Source organism: Sarcophilus harrisii, chromosome 1, assembly GCF_902635505.1.
Source record: "Sarcophilus harrisii chromosome 1, mSarHar1.11, whole genome shotgun sequence".
Classification (NCBI taxonomy): Eukaryota; Metazoa; Chordata; class Mammalia; order Dasyuromorphia; family Dasyuridae; genus Sarcophilus; species Sarcophilus harrisii.
The window spans coordinates 13,095,670-13,110,199 of NC_045426.1; positions in this window are offsets into that span (position 1 = coordinate 13,095,670).

A 14,530-nucleotide genomic window follows, 5' to 3' on the forward strand; every position below is an offset into this window, starting at 1 on the left:
GAGAACTTATGGCCCCCACGGAAGCTCTGATCAAAAGGCTTGGAAGGCGCGAGGAGGGGGTCATCCCAAGCCTTGGTGCCCGCCTAGAACGCTGGAGGAAAACCTTGGTTTGTCTCCTCCTGGGAAACTCCCGCCTACGTATCATTTGGTTCCTCTTCTTTTCATCCTCTGTAAAATGGGTAAAATGAGCTGATTTCTTTCAAGTTCTCTGAAGATCACCAGGCTTTGCTCCCCCTGGTTTCCGTTGCTGGCGAGCAGTCGGCCCGGCCTGAGAGCCGCTGCGGGACGGGAGCAGGCCTGTGTTTCTTTCATCGTATCCTAGTCCTGACCGCCCCCCCCCCCCCCCCCCCGCCCCCCCCCCCCCCCCCCCCCCCGAGACCCTGTAGCTGTTCGGACGTTTGGTGACTCACTCCCTGACATCAAAGTCCCACGTAAATGTCAGCCCTTCCTGTTGTGGATGTCATTACCCTCCCTGGACCGATGAGAATAAGGAATGGTGGGAAGCGGGGGGTCTCGCGGCAGGGACCCTCCCCAACTGGCCCTCCCTCCCCAGGTCCCTCCCAGGCTCCTTGTCACTTGGGAACACTCCTAATTAACTTCTGTCTCTGTGCAGCCTAAAAGAGCCTCCCTGGGACCCGGAGCCTTTGTTCCCCTCTGGGGTCAGGCCCCGCTGTCAAATCCATCTTCCTGAGCCAGGCCGCCGGCTCTCTCCATGTCTGGCCTCCAGCCGGGGGCTGCTCGGAGGCCAACCACTCCTGGCCTCATAGGGGCCTTTTGGGAGGCGGGTGATTCAGGAGGGACCCGGCTGCCTTTGGAGCCGGGAATCCTGGGATGCGGGGAGCCCTGCCTCAAGCACTCTCTGGGTGACTTGTTGGCTGACTTCAGCTCTCGGGTTTCGGTTAGCTCATCCCCAGCAGGAGAAGTGGGCTGGTCTCTGTGATCTCGCCCTCCGGCTCGGATCCCATGACCACCCGCTCACCCCTTGTGCTGCTGGACGTAGTGGGATTTCTTCTGGAAAGGACAGGGATGAGGTGACTCATCCGCCACTGCTTGTCGGCCCCTTCTCTGTAATGTCTAGTCTTGGGGAGTTCCCCGGCCCGGGCGGCTTAAGTGACTTGCTCAGGGTCACCGTGCTAGCGTCTGCCTGAGATGGGACTTGAATCCTGGATGACTCGGTCTCTCTCTCAGGGGCCAAGCGGTGAAGCCCCGGCCAACGGTCACATCCATCCCCCATCAGCCTTCTCCAAACACAGCCTCAGCCCTGACGAGCTTTTCTGGCCTCTGAGTTCCCGGATGACTCAGAAGCAGCTCCGGCAGCTGCGGTTTCGGTTTCACTTCTCAGGCCCGGGATGGGTGAGAAGGGAGGAGGCAGAGGAAAACTTAGCTCATGGGAGGATCATAATATTTAGCCGGGGAAGCCTAGGAGAGCATCCAACCCAAAGCCTTTATTTACACGAGTGGAAACTGAGGCCCACAGAGGGGAAATGACTTCAGTGTGACTCACATTTATAGAGGGCTGTCAAGTCTACAAAAGGGCCTTCCTTCTAACCACGGGGTGAAGCAGAGAGTGCATTATTATCCCCATTTTATAGATGAGGTAACTGAGGCTCTGAAAGGTAAGTCACACAGGTCCTGATTATAATCCAGGGCCCTCATTCCTCATTCTCACTAATAGCTCCATCCTGGCCTTGGCCCTCTGGGTCCCAGAGGCCATAAAGATGGTGCCCCAGAAGGCTGGCTGGAGGGAAAAGCCTGCTGGGGCTCAGTTTCCTCACTTATAAATAAATGAAGGGCTTCACAGGCCTAGAGAGTTCGAACCAGAAGAAATCTTAGCCTATCCCAGTCCATCTCCCCCCCACTTTATAGACTCTGAGGAAGGCTGTCTTGTTCAAGGTCCCCCAGGTTCACGTTTGTACCCAGATCTTAAGATTCCCAATCCAGGCTCTCTCACACTGCTCTTGGGGTGCCCAGATAACCTCCCACATCCCTTTCAGTTCCAGATTTGGGGTCCTGTCCTCCTCGGGATCTTGGGGTTCACCCAGATAGCCTCCCACATCCCTTTCGGTCCCAGATTTGGGGTCCTGTCCTCCTTGGGACCGGTCAGAATGGGAAACTGGCCCGGAGGGGCTGCCTGGCTCTGGGGAAGTGAGTATTCTGCGTCTCAGACCGAACCCGGCTAAAACCGAGCCCAGTTTCTCTCCCCAGAGAACCATCTGAGCCTGCAGAAGGCCGCTGCCACATCCTTGCTCATGGGCCTGGATTCAAATCCCGGCCGGGGTCACTCGCCCGCCCGCCTCTGGTTTCCCCATCTGTAAAATGGGAGAGGGGGGGAGGGCCCTGGACGCCCTTTGGAGCGCCTTTCCGCTCCGCCCCGTGACCCTTTGCTCCGAGCTGAGTGAATCATTTAAGGCCCCCCCTTTCTCCCCATTCGCTCACCTCCCGGGCCTCCCTTCGCAGTTGACGGGCCCAGGGCAGAATCGGCCCCGAGCCTTCCGCCCCTTTCCCGCAACGTCGGCCCGGGAAAGGCTCCACACTTCCTTCCGGGTCCGTCACGGGGACGCTGGCTCTCCTCCCCCCCCCTCCCCCCCCACCCCACCCCCGACCCGCCCCTCCCGCAACCTTCCCCCCTTCCTCGCCCCCCCCCACCCGCAAAGTCCCGGAACGGTACTCCCCACAGGGAAAGGGAGGTCCCGGCCGGGGACCTTTGAAAACCCCGCAAACCCCCTTCGGGCCCCCCCCCCCCCCTTCCCGGGCCCTACCGCCTTCCCTTCCTCCTCCTTTCCCTGTCCCCACCCCACCCCAGCCCCGGGCGGCCCCCTTCCGCAAACCCCATCCCCCCGGGCAAACTTCCCAAAACCTCACCTCCCCCTCCCCCAACAGCCTCCACCCCCCCCAACTTTGGCCCCCCCCATTACGGAAAAAAACCGGGCCGAAGGCGGAACGAACCCCCCACCAAAGGGAAAATTCAAACTCACCCGCCCGAAGGGAAATATTTCCCCTTTAAATTTACTTTGGAAATTAACAAAATTAATTGCCCGGGGGCCTTTCCCCATCCCTCCCCCCCATATAATTTTGCAAAAAAAAAAGGAAAAGAAAAAAAAAAAAAAAAAAAAAAAAAAAAGAAAACCACAAAAACAAAAAACACAAAAACAAAAAAAACACAAAAACAACAAAAAAAAAAAAAACACAAAAACAAAACGAAAAAAAGAAAAAAAAAAAAAAAGGCAAAAAAAGAAAATAACGTGAAAAAACCCCATCATAAAACACAAAAACCCCAACCAAACAAAAGGGGACTGAAGGAATCTGTTTATTGGGGAGGGGGACTTTTATAAATTAAAATCAAAGAGTGCTTCACACTAGCAAAGGTCTGGAGAAGGGAGGAATCAGTGTTAAAGGCAGCCATCCCTCCTTTAGAGAGCTGCAGAAATTCGAACGCCAGGAAGGCAAAATAAGCCATTCCTGGTCATACCTGGGATCTTAGTATCCAAGAGACTTCAGAGACTCTCATTCAACTGCCCCCTTACAGATGGAGAAACTGAGGCTCGAGGAGACTAAGGAACTCGGCCATGGTGTGTTTTATTCAGCTACTTATTGAGAACCATAAAATCACAGCTTTAGAATTGAAAGGGACTTCAGATTTCAGCTAGTAAAAGGAAGAAGGGAGGGTGGGAGGGAGGAAGGAAAAGGGAAGAAAGAAAGAAGGAAGGAGGGAAGGAAGAAGGAAGGGACCGGGTTCAAATGCTGCCAGATACTTCCTTTGCTTCCAGGTAAAAGACAGTACAAATATAACAGACGAAGATGAAACATATAATCTATAGCTATAATAATAATAATAAAAGAAAGCCTGGTGGTGTTTATTAATAAGCCCTGATAAATGTTTGTTGACTAACCACTCTGCCCCCCTGCCCCTTTCCAACTCCTTTGTATCTCCTGGCTTCCCATTCGTCCAGAGGTCGAGCCCAGGTCCCACCTTTTTGTGTGTTTATGTTCTCAGAACTTAGCCCAGCTCCTGGCACACAGTGCGTCACTTTGTCTTGCTTTGCCTGGGCCTTGGCTGCTTTGTCCAGCTGTACAAGAGGCCTTAAAGCTGGCCTCGAGGGGCCTTTAAGCCCTAGGACCAGGAGTCTCAAACTTTTCTGCTTTCAAGATCTCTTTATAATTCTTAAAAATGATTGAGGACCTCCAAGAGCTGCTGTTTTATGTTATATGTTGTTATATAATGATCAATATTTACCATGTTAGCGATTGAACTCAATACATTTTAAAATAACGATGGGCCTATCACGTGAGCAAACGGAACCTATTTTTGTGGAAAATCTATCCACCCCCAAAAAATTAGTGAGAAAAGCGACATTGTGATGCACAGTTTTGCAAATCTCTCTGTCGTCTGGCTTAAGGCACCCGGGCTCTCCTACCGCTCCTTCTTGGGTCTGTGGCAAATGGTTTCAAAGGGGAGACGGCCCGTAGACGTGTAAGCTTTCCTTGCTAAATGGCAGATCATCTGTCCTGGGTCTGTGCAGCTTCTGGAGCTGCTGCTGGGTCCCCATCTCACTGTGTCTCCAAGTTGCCTTCGTGTCTCTGTCTCCTTGGCTTATCTCTGTCTCTCTCCAAGTTCCCAGGGGGTCCCTGGCTGGCGCTGGCCCTTGTTTTTATCTTTATCTCTTTAGGTCCCCTCTGCCTCTGTCTCTCTGTGTCTCCCCAGGTCCCTTCTGTCTTTATATCTGTCTCTCTCAGGACTCCCTCTATCCCTGTCTCTGTGTCTCTCCAGGCCCCTTCTGTCCCTGTTTCTCTGTCTCTCCTTTTCACTCCCAGGCTCCTTTTGTGTCTCTTTCCAGAATGACTCTTTACTGTAACTGCATCTGTTTTGTCTCGGCTGCTTCTCCGGGCCTAGAAGAGGCCGGGTGTTTGTAGATGGAGCCTGATGTCTGGGAGGGTGATATGGAAACACAGGAAAATGGGTATGTTGAGAGGGGTGAGAAAATTTGCAGAGCATGAGGATGTTTTAAAAAATGGATTTCTCTCCCGCCCCCCCCCCCCTTCTGGACACGGCTTGGTAGCTCCGTGGCTCCCGTGGTTCTGTGGCTCAGCTGCTCAGTGGCCTGGTGGTTCTGTGATTCTGTAGTTCTGTGGCTCCATGGTTCTGTGGCTCAGCTGCTCCGTGGCTTGTTGGTTCTGTGCATTGGTGGTTCTGTGACTTGATGGCTCAGTAGCTTGGGGATTCGGTGGCTCAGCACTAGACCTAGAATTAGGAAGGATCATTTTTCTGAGTTTCACTCAGCCTCACTTGCCTACTAGCTGTGTGACCCTGGGCAGGTCCCTTCATCCTGTTTGATTTAGTTTTTTCATCTGTAACACCAGGGTGGGGGGGGGTGGGGGGGGGGCTTGTTAGGTCCCTTCCAGCTCCAGCTCTAAGTTGGATGACCTTGGGTAAGTCACATAGGAGAAGGGGCTATTCTAAGTGGTCCCTCAGAGACCTATGCTTAGCCTCTGATCTTCCCTGTGTGACACCGAGTAAATCCCTTCACGTTTGGACAGTAGGATGGTCAAGGTGAGCTTTCAGCCAGACAGCCAGGCTCCCACCGTACACTGGGAGCTGCTCCTTGTAAAAATGCTACTTTTGCCTGGGCTTTCCATCCCAGAAGGGCTGGGGCCATTACCGCTGGCCCCCTTACCTCTCTCCCTTGGCGTTCAAGGACTTTTGTGTCATCCCAGACTTCTTTCAGATTCTCCCCCCCACAGCACCCCTCCGAGTCACCAAGACCGATCTCATCCTTGGGGTCTGTACACTCTGGGGGATTTCCGGCTTCCCCACACCCGGAGCCATAGACAGCTGGTGGGGAAGGGACCTTGTCCAGCCGCACCTGCTTTTTATAGGCCGTGCGGGCCCAGAGAAGGTTACTGTGTGGCCAGGAAGGGGGCAGAGGCCGAATCAGGACGCAAACCCAGCCCTTCAGACTCACAAAGAAACCCCTGCTTCTCTGCTCTCAGACCCCTTCTTCTGCTCCCACGTCCCGGCCCTCCAGGTACCAGTTACAGACCCAGGCCACAGTGTGCGCTTTTCCTCCACACCCGGCCCCGCTCTGGCCGTCACAGCTCCAGGGAAGGACTTGGCCATCCACGGAAGGGAGTGGCGCCCCACGGAGCGGAGAACAGGCCGGGCCAGGCTGACCTCATTGCCTTCCCTGTCCGCATTCCTTGCCCTGCCGGTCCTGACCAGAACGCTTAGACGTGGCTTCCCTAGAATTGAAATAAAGCATTTGGCAAAATCTGTCCCACTCTCCTAGAAAACTGACCCTCTTCCCAACACCAGACTCTTGCCATGTCTAGAACCTGGGGCCTCTCTTTGGCGCTACCCAGACAGAATCTCTCATCTTAGACTTGCAGGAAGCCTCATCCATTAGATACCCACCTTGGGACCACACTCTTCCCTTGCACATTCCCACTTCTGTTTTCTTCTCTGATTGGTCCTTTTTTCCATTCCTGGACGATCTTTCTCACACACAAATTTGGTTCTGTCTCTCCTCTGCTCAAAAGTCTTCATTAGCTCCCTATTGTCCCCGAGAACAATTCAGTCTTTTCTGGCATTCGGAAACTGCACAATCTGGCCCAACCCTAATGTTCCAGTTTTATTTCTGGTTACTCTAGTAGTCTAGCCAAAGTGGATATTTAAAAAAGCATCCTGTCCGTATCCCAAAGAGATTTTTACAAAGGGAAAGGGACCCACACGTGCAAAAATGTTTGTGGCAGCCCTTTGTAGTGGCCAGAAACTGGAGACTGAAGGGATGCCCATCAATTGGAGAATGGCTGAATAAATTGTGGGATATGAATACTATGGGATATTATTGTTCAGTAAGAAATGACCAACAGGATGATTCCAGAAAGGGTTGGAGAGACCGACACGAACTGATGCTGAGTGAAATGAGCAGGACCAGGGATCATTGTACACGGCAACAGCAAGATTATGGACAATTCTGAGGGACGCGGCTCTTTCTCACAGTGAGATGATCCAGGCCAGTTCCAATGATGTTGTGACGGAGAGCCGTCTGCCCCCAGAAAAAGGACTACAGGGACTGAGTGCGGATCCCAACCTAACATTTTCCCCTTTTGTTGTTCGCTTCCTTTTTTCACATTTTCCCCCTTTTTGATCTGATTTTTTCCTTGCGCAACATGACGAATGTGGAAATACGTCTGGAGGACTTGCTTGTGTTTAAACTAGACTGGATTACTTGCTGTCCAGGGAAAGGGGGGAGAGGGGGAAGACGTGGAACATGAGGTTTGCAAGGCAGAGTGTGGGAAACTGTTTTGCATGTATTTGGAAAATAAAAAACTCTTATTAAAAATAAAAAAGAAAGTACCTCGGTGCCACAGTAGATAAAGCCTGGAAGCAAGATCTGAATTCAAATCCAGCCTCAGATGCTCATAGCCACGTGACCCTAATCCCATCACCTCCAAAAATAAATACGGAAGAATAAGAGCCCCCCAAGACCCGCCTATTTTCCTGCCTCCAGGACTTTGCTCATGCCTTTCTCAATGCCCGCGATCCGGCCCTCTTGCCTGGAACATTACTGGCCGTCCCTCACAATGTTCCTTCCTTCATAGCTCAAGTCTTCTCCAACCGGAGGAGGGAGCAGGCTCCACCTCAGACCTCCTCTCGCTCTCCCTAGGGATGAATCATTACCGGGGAAACAAGCAGCCTCAGTTTTCTCATCTGTTAAATGGGACCTACAGGTTCAATAAACTCCCATGATTCTCAGGGACCTCCAGGATCAAATACCAAATCCTCTGCTTGGATTTTGCAAGGCTTGGAAGCCCTTCACAGCCCAGCCCCCCCACCCTTTCCAGTCTTCTCTCTCCTTGTTTCCCAAGATGTACATTAGCCTCCTGCCCACTCTGTGAACTCCCTCAAGGTGGGCAGTGCTAAGGGCACAGAGGGCAGAGGTGCCCAGGGCAGGACAGTGCTAAGGGCAGGTGGGCAGAGGTGTCCAGAACGATGCTTGTCAGGGATGGGGACGAAGGCTTTCCTGGGCATGTAGGGGGCTAGAGGGGAGGGGCTTCCGTGGCTCTGGAAGGAATAAACCGCGTACCCCCACTTGCCTTTGATTTTTGGTAAGTGTTGGTGAGCGCTCTTGTTGCTATGAACCCCCAGATTCTCCACCCCCCATCTTGAGTGTTTCCCTATATCAGAAAAAAAAATAGCTGAACTCTGAACCCTGTGAGTCTGTCAGCCAACCCAGGACCTGGGCTGAGCCCTTCATCTTCTACCTGGTCATTCTGGGTAAACCTCGAGCCTCAGTTTCCCCACCTGTAGAATGTGGGGGCGGCTCCTTCATCCATCGAGGGCCCACTTATTCTGGGGGGTGTTAGAGAGAGTCCTGCCCAAGGGCAGAGGGCCCGGCCCGGCCCTTTCCCCATTCCCTCCGCGGCCTCCCTGAGGGCCAGGAATGACCAAAGGCACCAACACGGGAGCCTGTGTCCTGTCACTGGAGGGCTGGGGGAGGCTCCTCCCTCCTTGATCTCTCCAGGCACTGGGGCCTAAAATTCCGCCACTCTAGCTTCATTCCTTTAGCTGAAGCCCGTCCGTTTCCAGGCTCCCTCCGTAAACATCCCACACCTGCTGCACACCCCGGGCTCCCGGGGAGCTCTTTCCTGGGGAACAACTCGCCTGCATCCCCGGTAGGGGGAGGGAAGCCGCGAGTCTGGGGGCTGCGGTGAGTGGATAGTGAATGGGAATCCATTTAAGAAGCAGCCCCTTCCTAGAGAGCGGCCGGGCGGGCCGGGAAGGCTTGGCTGGCAGAGGCGTGTCCCCCTGGCCCCGCCGAGCCGGCCCGACGGGTTCCCCCGGTTCCCGGAGCAGGTCCCCGCCCCGCTGACCCCGCTGCCCTCGCTCTCATCCTCTCTCATCCTCGTCCCCGGGAGCCCAGAATCCTTCGCTCCCTCCTGCTTGCCCGAGCTCCCCCCGCCAGAGTGGGCCGGGCCGGGCAGGAAAAGGCCCAGCCACAAAGTCCAGGTCCCCGGGCCGGGGCCGACTCTGGGGCAGGATGGGACAGGGCCCAGGGAAGAGCCCCGGGAGGCTCCAGGAAAGTCTGGGCTCGAGCTCCAGCCTCCTACTGGCTCTACAGCCCAAGTCTAGGCTCCCTCCCTGGCAAAGGGGGCAAGGGCCGAAGTCCATGGTGCACAAGGTCATCGTGAAGGTCAAACCAGCCCCTGCAGCTGCGACCAAAGCTCTTTCTCGAGCCCTCCCGGTGTGATCCGCTGAGACCCGGGCGCCTCCCTAGGAGACTCCCATGAGTCTCCTCATGAGACTCATGAGAACGGCCTGGGGCGCAAATGTTCTCCCCACTTTACAGCTGAGAAAACTGAGGCCCAGATGTGCCCAGAAACACAAAGGTCTCAGGCCCCCACGACCAACATTCCCAGTAGTAGAGCTGACTTACCGGTGCCCCTCCCCCACAAGTCCCCCTAACGGGGTTCAAATCTTATCTGGCTCTTATCAGTGACAAGCCCAGCAGTGCCTGGCACGTAGTAGGGACTTAATAAATGTGTATTAAATTAAACTATTTATTATTAAACTATACTTCTGCTTGCCTCGGTTTCCTCATCTGTGAAATGGGGATAATAACGGCATCTACCTCCCAGGGTTGTTGTAAGGATGGAATGAACTAATATCTGTGAGGTATCTCACACGGTGCCCGGCATACAGTAGGTGCTACATAAATGTTAGCTGTTCTCATTATTATGAGGGGGGCCCCGTCTCCCCACACTTCAGGCCACACGAGTGAATTTTCCAGGATTTATTTTTTAATGTCCTTACAAATTCCCCATCTGGCAACAAGTCAAAGCGCTAAAAATTCAGGATAAAAAATCTTACTTTTGCCAACAAAAAAAAGGGGGGGGAACCCAAACAACAAGTAAGCAAAGGACATGCTTCTGTTCCCTGCCCCCCCCCCCCGCCGGGTCTGTGGGAGGTTCCAGAATTTCTGCCAACTTTGGGCGGCTTTACGGTTTATTGACAAGGGGGAGAAGCCGAGGTCGATCAGAAAAGCCCCCCGGCTGCCCCCTGGCCAGGCGGAACACTGGAGATTCCCATCTGGCCTCATGCTATGGCCTAACCAAGCTTGGGGCCTTTCACTTGGGGCATGGTGTGAGTGGGGCTGGAGCTTGGTAAAGCGGACCCGGGGTGGGGGGCAGAAGCCCCCCCAGGATGGTGGGAGTCCTAAGCCCCCCAGGCGGTTAAAGGAAGCCGGGAGAGCAGCACCCGGAGCCATGTTGGTGTTTTCCATGTACCTGTTTTCCTGCTCGGCCCCCCAGGAGCTAGTTCAGGAAGGTCACCTGCCCACAATCCCAGCTGTCCCAGAGTGGCCCTGGCTGCCTGGGAAGGGAGCAAGCCCCCTCCTCCCCCCCTTCCCCTTCTCCTCCCCCCCCCCCCCACCGCAGACCCCTTTCCCCCCCCCCTCCCTGCACTGGGGGGCTCCAAACTAAGGCAGCTCCCCTCGGGGAGGGGATTCTGGGATGAGTGACCTTGTGAACCAGCAGTGATTCTTCCTCCAGGGGGGCTCCCTCTACCTCCTCCAACTTAAGGCCTAGAAAGTTGCCTGAAGCTCAGGGACTTGCCTGCTGCCTAGCGCAGTGTGTCAAGGACTTCAATTTCCTCCTAGGGCTCTCACTCATGGAAAGTCCCCTGCACATACCTAGAGCTTAGTCTTTATTATTCATTTTTCTGAGGTAATTGGGGTTGAGGGACTGGCCCAGGTTCACACGGCTAGTGGTGATAAGTGTCTGAGGCTGGACTCGGGCACTCCTGACCGGAGGGCTCGTGTTCTGGCCGTCCCAAGAGCTCAGAGACTTAAAGAGCTGCTAAGCCCTTTGCAACAGCTCACAGGGTCACCAGGTGGAAAGGGTCTGGGCCAAGACTTGCCCTCAGAAAGATGACTTTCTTCCTTATGCAGGCTCCGGAGCTTTCTCTGCCACAGAAGTGACTCGAGAGTCCCTTAAACTATTTCTTCATCGAGTCCCATTGTATAATGAATACATGTCCATGTTATTTAGATAAAACAACTCACAATATGTCTCCCAAGGAGACAAGGAAAAATCAGTCTCACAGAAACGGCCGTCAAATCCAGTCCCTTCCGTTCCTGTAAAGGGCAGAGGTTCCTTTCCCCATCAATGATTGTTTTTAATTTTTTTTAATTAAAGCTTTTTAGATACAAAATATATGCATGGGTCATTTTTCAACATTGACTCTTGCAAAGCCTTCTGTTCCAAATTTTCCCCTCTTCCCCCCACCCCCTCACCCAGATGGCAGGTTGACCACTACATGTTAAATATGTTAAAGTATAAGTTAAAGCCAATATATGTATACATATTTATATCTTGTTATCTTGTTGCACAAGAAAAATCAGATCTAAAAAGAAAAAGAATTGAGAAGGAAAACAAAAATGCAAGCAAACAATAACAGAAAGAGTAAAGATGCTATGTTGTGTTCCACCCTCATTTCCCATGGTTCTCTGTCTGGGTGTAGATGGTTCTCTTCATTGCTGAACAATTGGAACTGGTCTGAATCAATTCATTGTGGAGGAGGCCACATCCATCAGAACTGATCATCATATAGTCTTGTGTATAATGATCTCCTGGTCCTGCTCACTTCCCTCGGTATCAGCTCCTGTAAGTCTCTCCAGGTCTCTCTGAAATCATCCTGCTGGTCATTTCTTACAGAACAATAGTATTCCATAACATCCATAGACCATAACTTAGCCATTCTCCCACTGATGAGCATCCCCTCAGTTTCCAGTTTCTTGCCACCACAAACATTTTGGCACATGTGGGTCCCTTTCCCTTCTTTAGTATCTTTTTGGGGTATAAGCCCAATAGTGACACTGCTGGATCAAAGGGTATGTACAGTTTGATAACTTTTTGAGCATAGTTCCAAGTCGCTCTCCAGAATGGCTGGATGTATTCACAACTCCACCAACAATGTATCCGTGTCCCAGTTTTCCCACATCCCCTCCAACTATCAATCATTATTTATCTAATACACCTGGAAAACTTGCTTAACTCTGATTATCTCAAGTAATCAAATAAATCCAATTAGAATAATTTGACTCCTCAGTTTTTATTCCATCAAAACAGGTCATTTGCCGAAAAATTTAATCAAGTTTTGCCCATAAAGAATTCCAATGAATAAAACCAAAATGCCAACTATAGACATCAGCCACTAAGCGAGTATGAAAGAAGGTCCCGATATCCCTGCTTTCCTGGATAACACCTGTTACCCAAGCTCACCTTTAGCCATGGGACAGTGTGATCTCTCCTCTCCCAGCAAGCCCATGTGGTCCCTTTTTTGCCGCTTTAGAAAATTCATATTAATGTTGAGAAGAACTGCCTATGTTTGATCTATATCGGACAGCTTGTTGTCTGGGGGAGGGAGAGGGAGAAAAACTTGAGGGCCAAGGTTTTGCAAAGGTGAATGTTGCAAACTTATCTTTGCGTGCATTTGGAAAAATAAAATACTATTCGAGAAAATTCATATTAAACAAAAAAACCAGGGATACAATCACAACTGCTGTGACGAAAATGGCGAACATTTAGCCAAAGCTTTGTGCCTTAATTTACATTTCTCTCTAGCTGCCCCCCATCCCCTTTGTGGTGGAAGTGAATCGTGGGTTCCCTGAAACATTTTGGTATAGAAGCCTATATTTTGGGGTCTGTTAATGGGCCTCGGGAGGGGAAGTTGAGGAGAAAGCTGACTTTTTCTTGGGAATTTCCCTTGACCCTGGAGGAGGTGGCCCGGGTCGGAGCCTCCTGCTTTGACACGACCGTTAAGTCCTTCCTGACCTTTCTGCCCCACAACTCAGTCCCACTTCCTTTTTTGTCCCAAGCTTGCAGTCCCACCGCTGCCGATTCTTCCCAGTCACTGATGTCTCCAGCCCTTCTCCTCTGCTGCCCCACCCCAGAAATCTCTCCAGGTATGAGAAAGCTCTTCCTTTTTCACAAGCGCCTCCAGACAGGATTGCTTCATTCAGTCAGTAGAAGCCGATGTTGGATCACAGCTTTAGAAGCTGAAGGGACCTTGGAGGCCTTCTAGTCCAATTTCTACATTTTACAGCTGGGGAAACTGAGGCTCATAGATACTTACACGATTAAGGTCAAAGGGGAGACTGATATCTGTTTCTATCCCACTCCAAATCCTGCCCTGCCCCATCTCCCCATTGGGGGTCTTCATCTCCCCTACAGAGCATGAGCTCTTTGCTCATAATACCCCCAACCAGATCTCACGGGATGACCCACCCCTTACATTCTACTCTAGAACATTTGCCCCCCTTTTGTTCTGCTCTAGAACATTTATTCCCCCTTACTTCTGCTCTAGAACATTCATCCCCCCTTACTTCTGCTCTAGAACATTTGTCCCCCCTTACGGTCTACTCTAGAACATTTGTCCCCCTCTTACGTTCTGCTCTAGAACATTTGTCCCCCCTTACGTTCTGCTCTAGAACATTTGTCCCCCTTATAGTCTGCTCTAGAACATTCGCCCCCCCTTACGTTCTGCTCTAGAACATCTATCCCCTATGTTTTGCTCTAGAACATTTATTCCCCCTTACTTCTGCTCTAGAAGATTTGTCCCTCTCATGTTCTGCTCTAGAACATTTATTCCCCCTTACTTCTGCTCTAGAACATTCATCCCCCCTTAATTCTGCTCTAGAACATTTGTCCCCCCCTTACGTTCTGCTCTAGAACATTTGTCCCCCCTTACGTTCTGCTCTAGAACATTTGTCCCCCTTATGGTCTGCTCTAGAACATTCCCCCCCCCTTACGTTCTGCTCTAGAACATTCGCCCCCCCCTTACGTTCTGCTCTAGAACATTTGCCCCCCTTATATTCTGCTCTAGAACATTTGTCCCTCTCATGTTCTGCTCTAGAACATCTATCCCCCATGTTTTGCTCTAGAACATTTATTCCCCCTTACTTCTGCTCTAGAAGATTTGTCCCTCTCATGTTCTGCTCTAGAACATTTATTCCCCCTTACTTCTGCTCTAGAGCATTCGTCCCCCCCTTACGTTCTGCTCTAGAACATTTGTCCCCCCATCCAAAGGCCTTCTCCCACTTGACCTATGACTAACAGTCATGAAGACTTTCCCTTTCCTTCAGGAATGTGGGCAATCGTGTCTATTTCCTAAAATCCTCCCCCTCAAAAGTTGTTTTTACATGAAATTGGCTAAAAATACGAAATGAAAACCAGCCCACTCAAACCCCTGGGTATTTATAGGACTTGATATAAAAAATCACAACAATAAGACTCTCCAGATTCCGAGCCAAACGCCAGCCGTGAGCTTCCATCGCTTCCTTTGCCGCTGGGCCCAAAACCTCCTCCTCGCGAGCTCCTCTTCCAGGCCCCTCTCACCACTGCCGGGAAGGGCAAAATTAACCATCGGGGTGGCTTTGGACACATGCTCTCTGCCCAGAGACTCCCTAAGGACAAGGACAGCTTCCGATCTGTTCTGGTGCCTCCGGAACCTGGGCCCTAACGCCATCAGGTC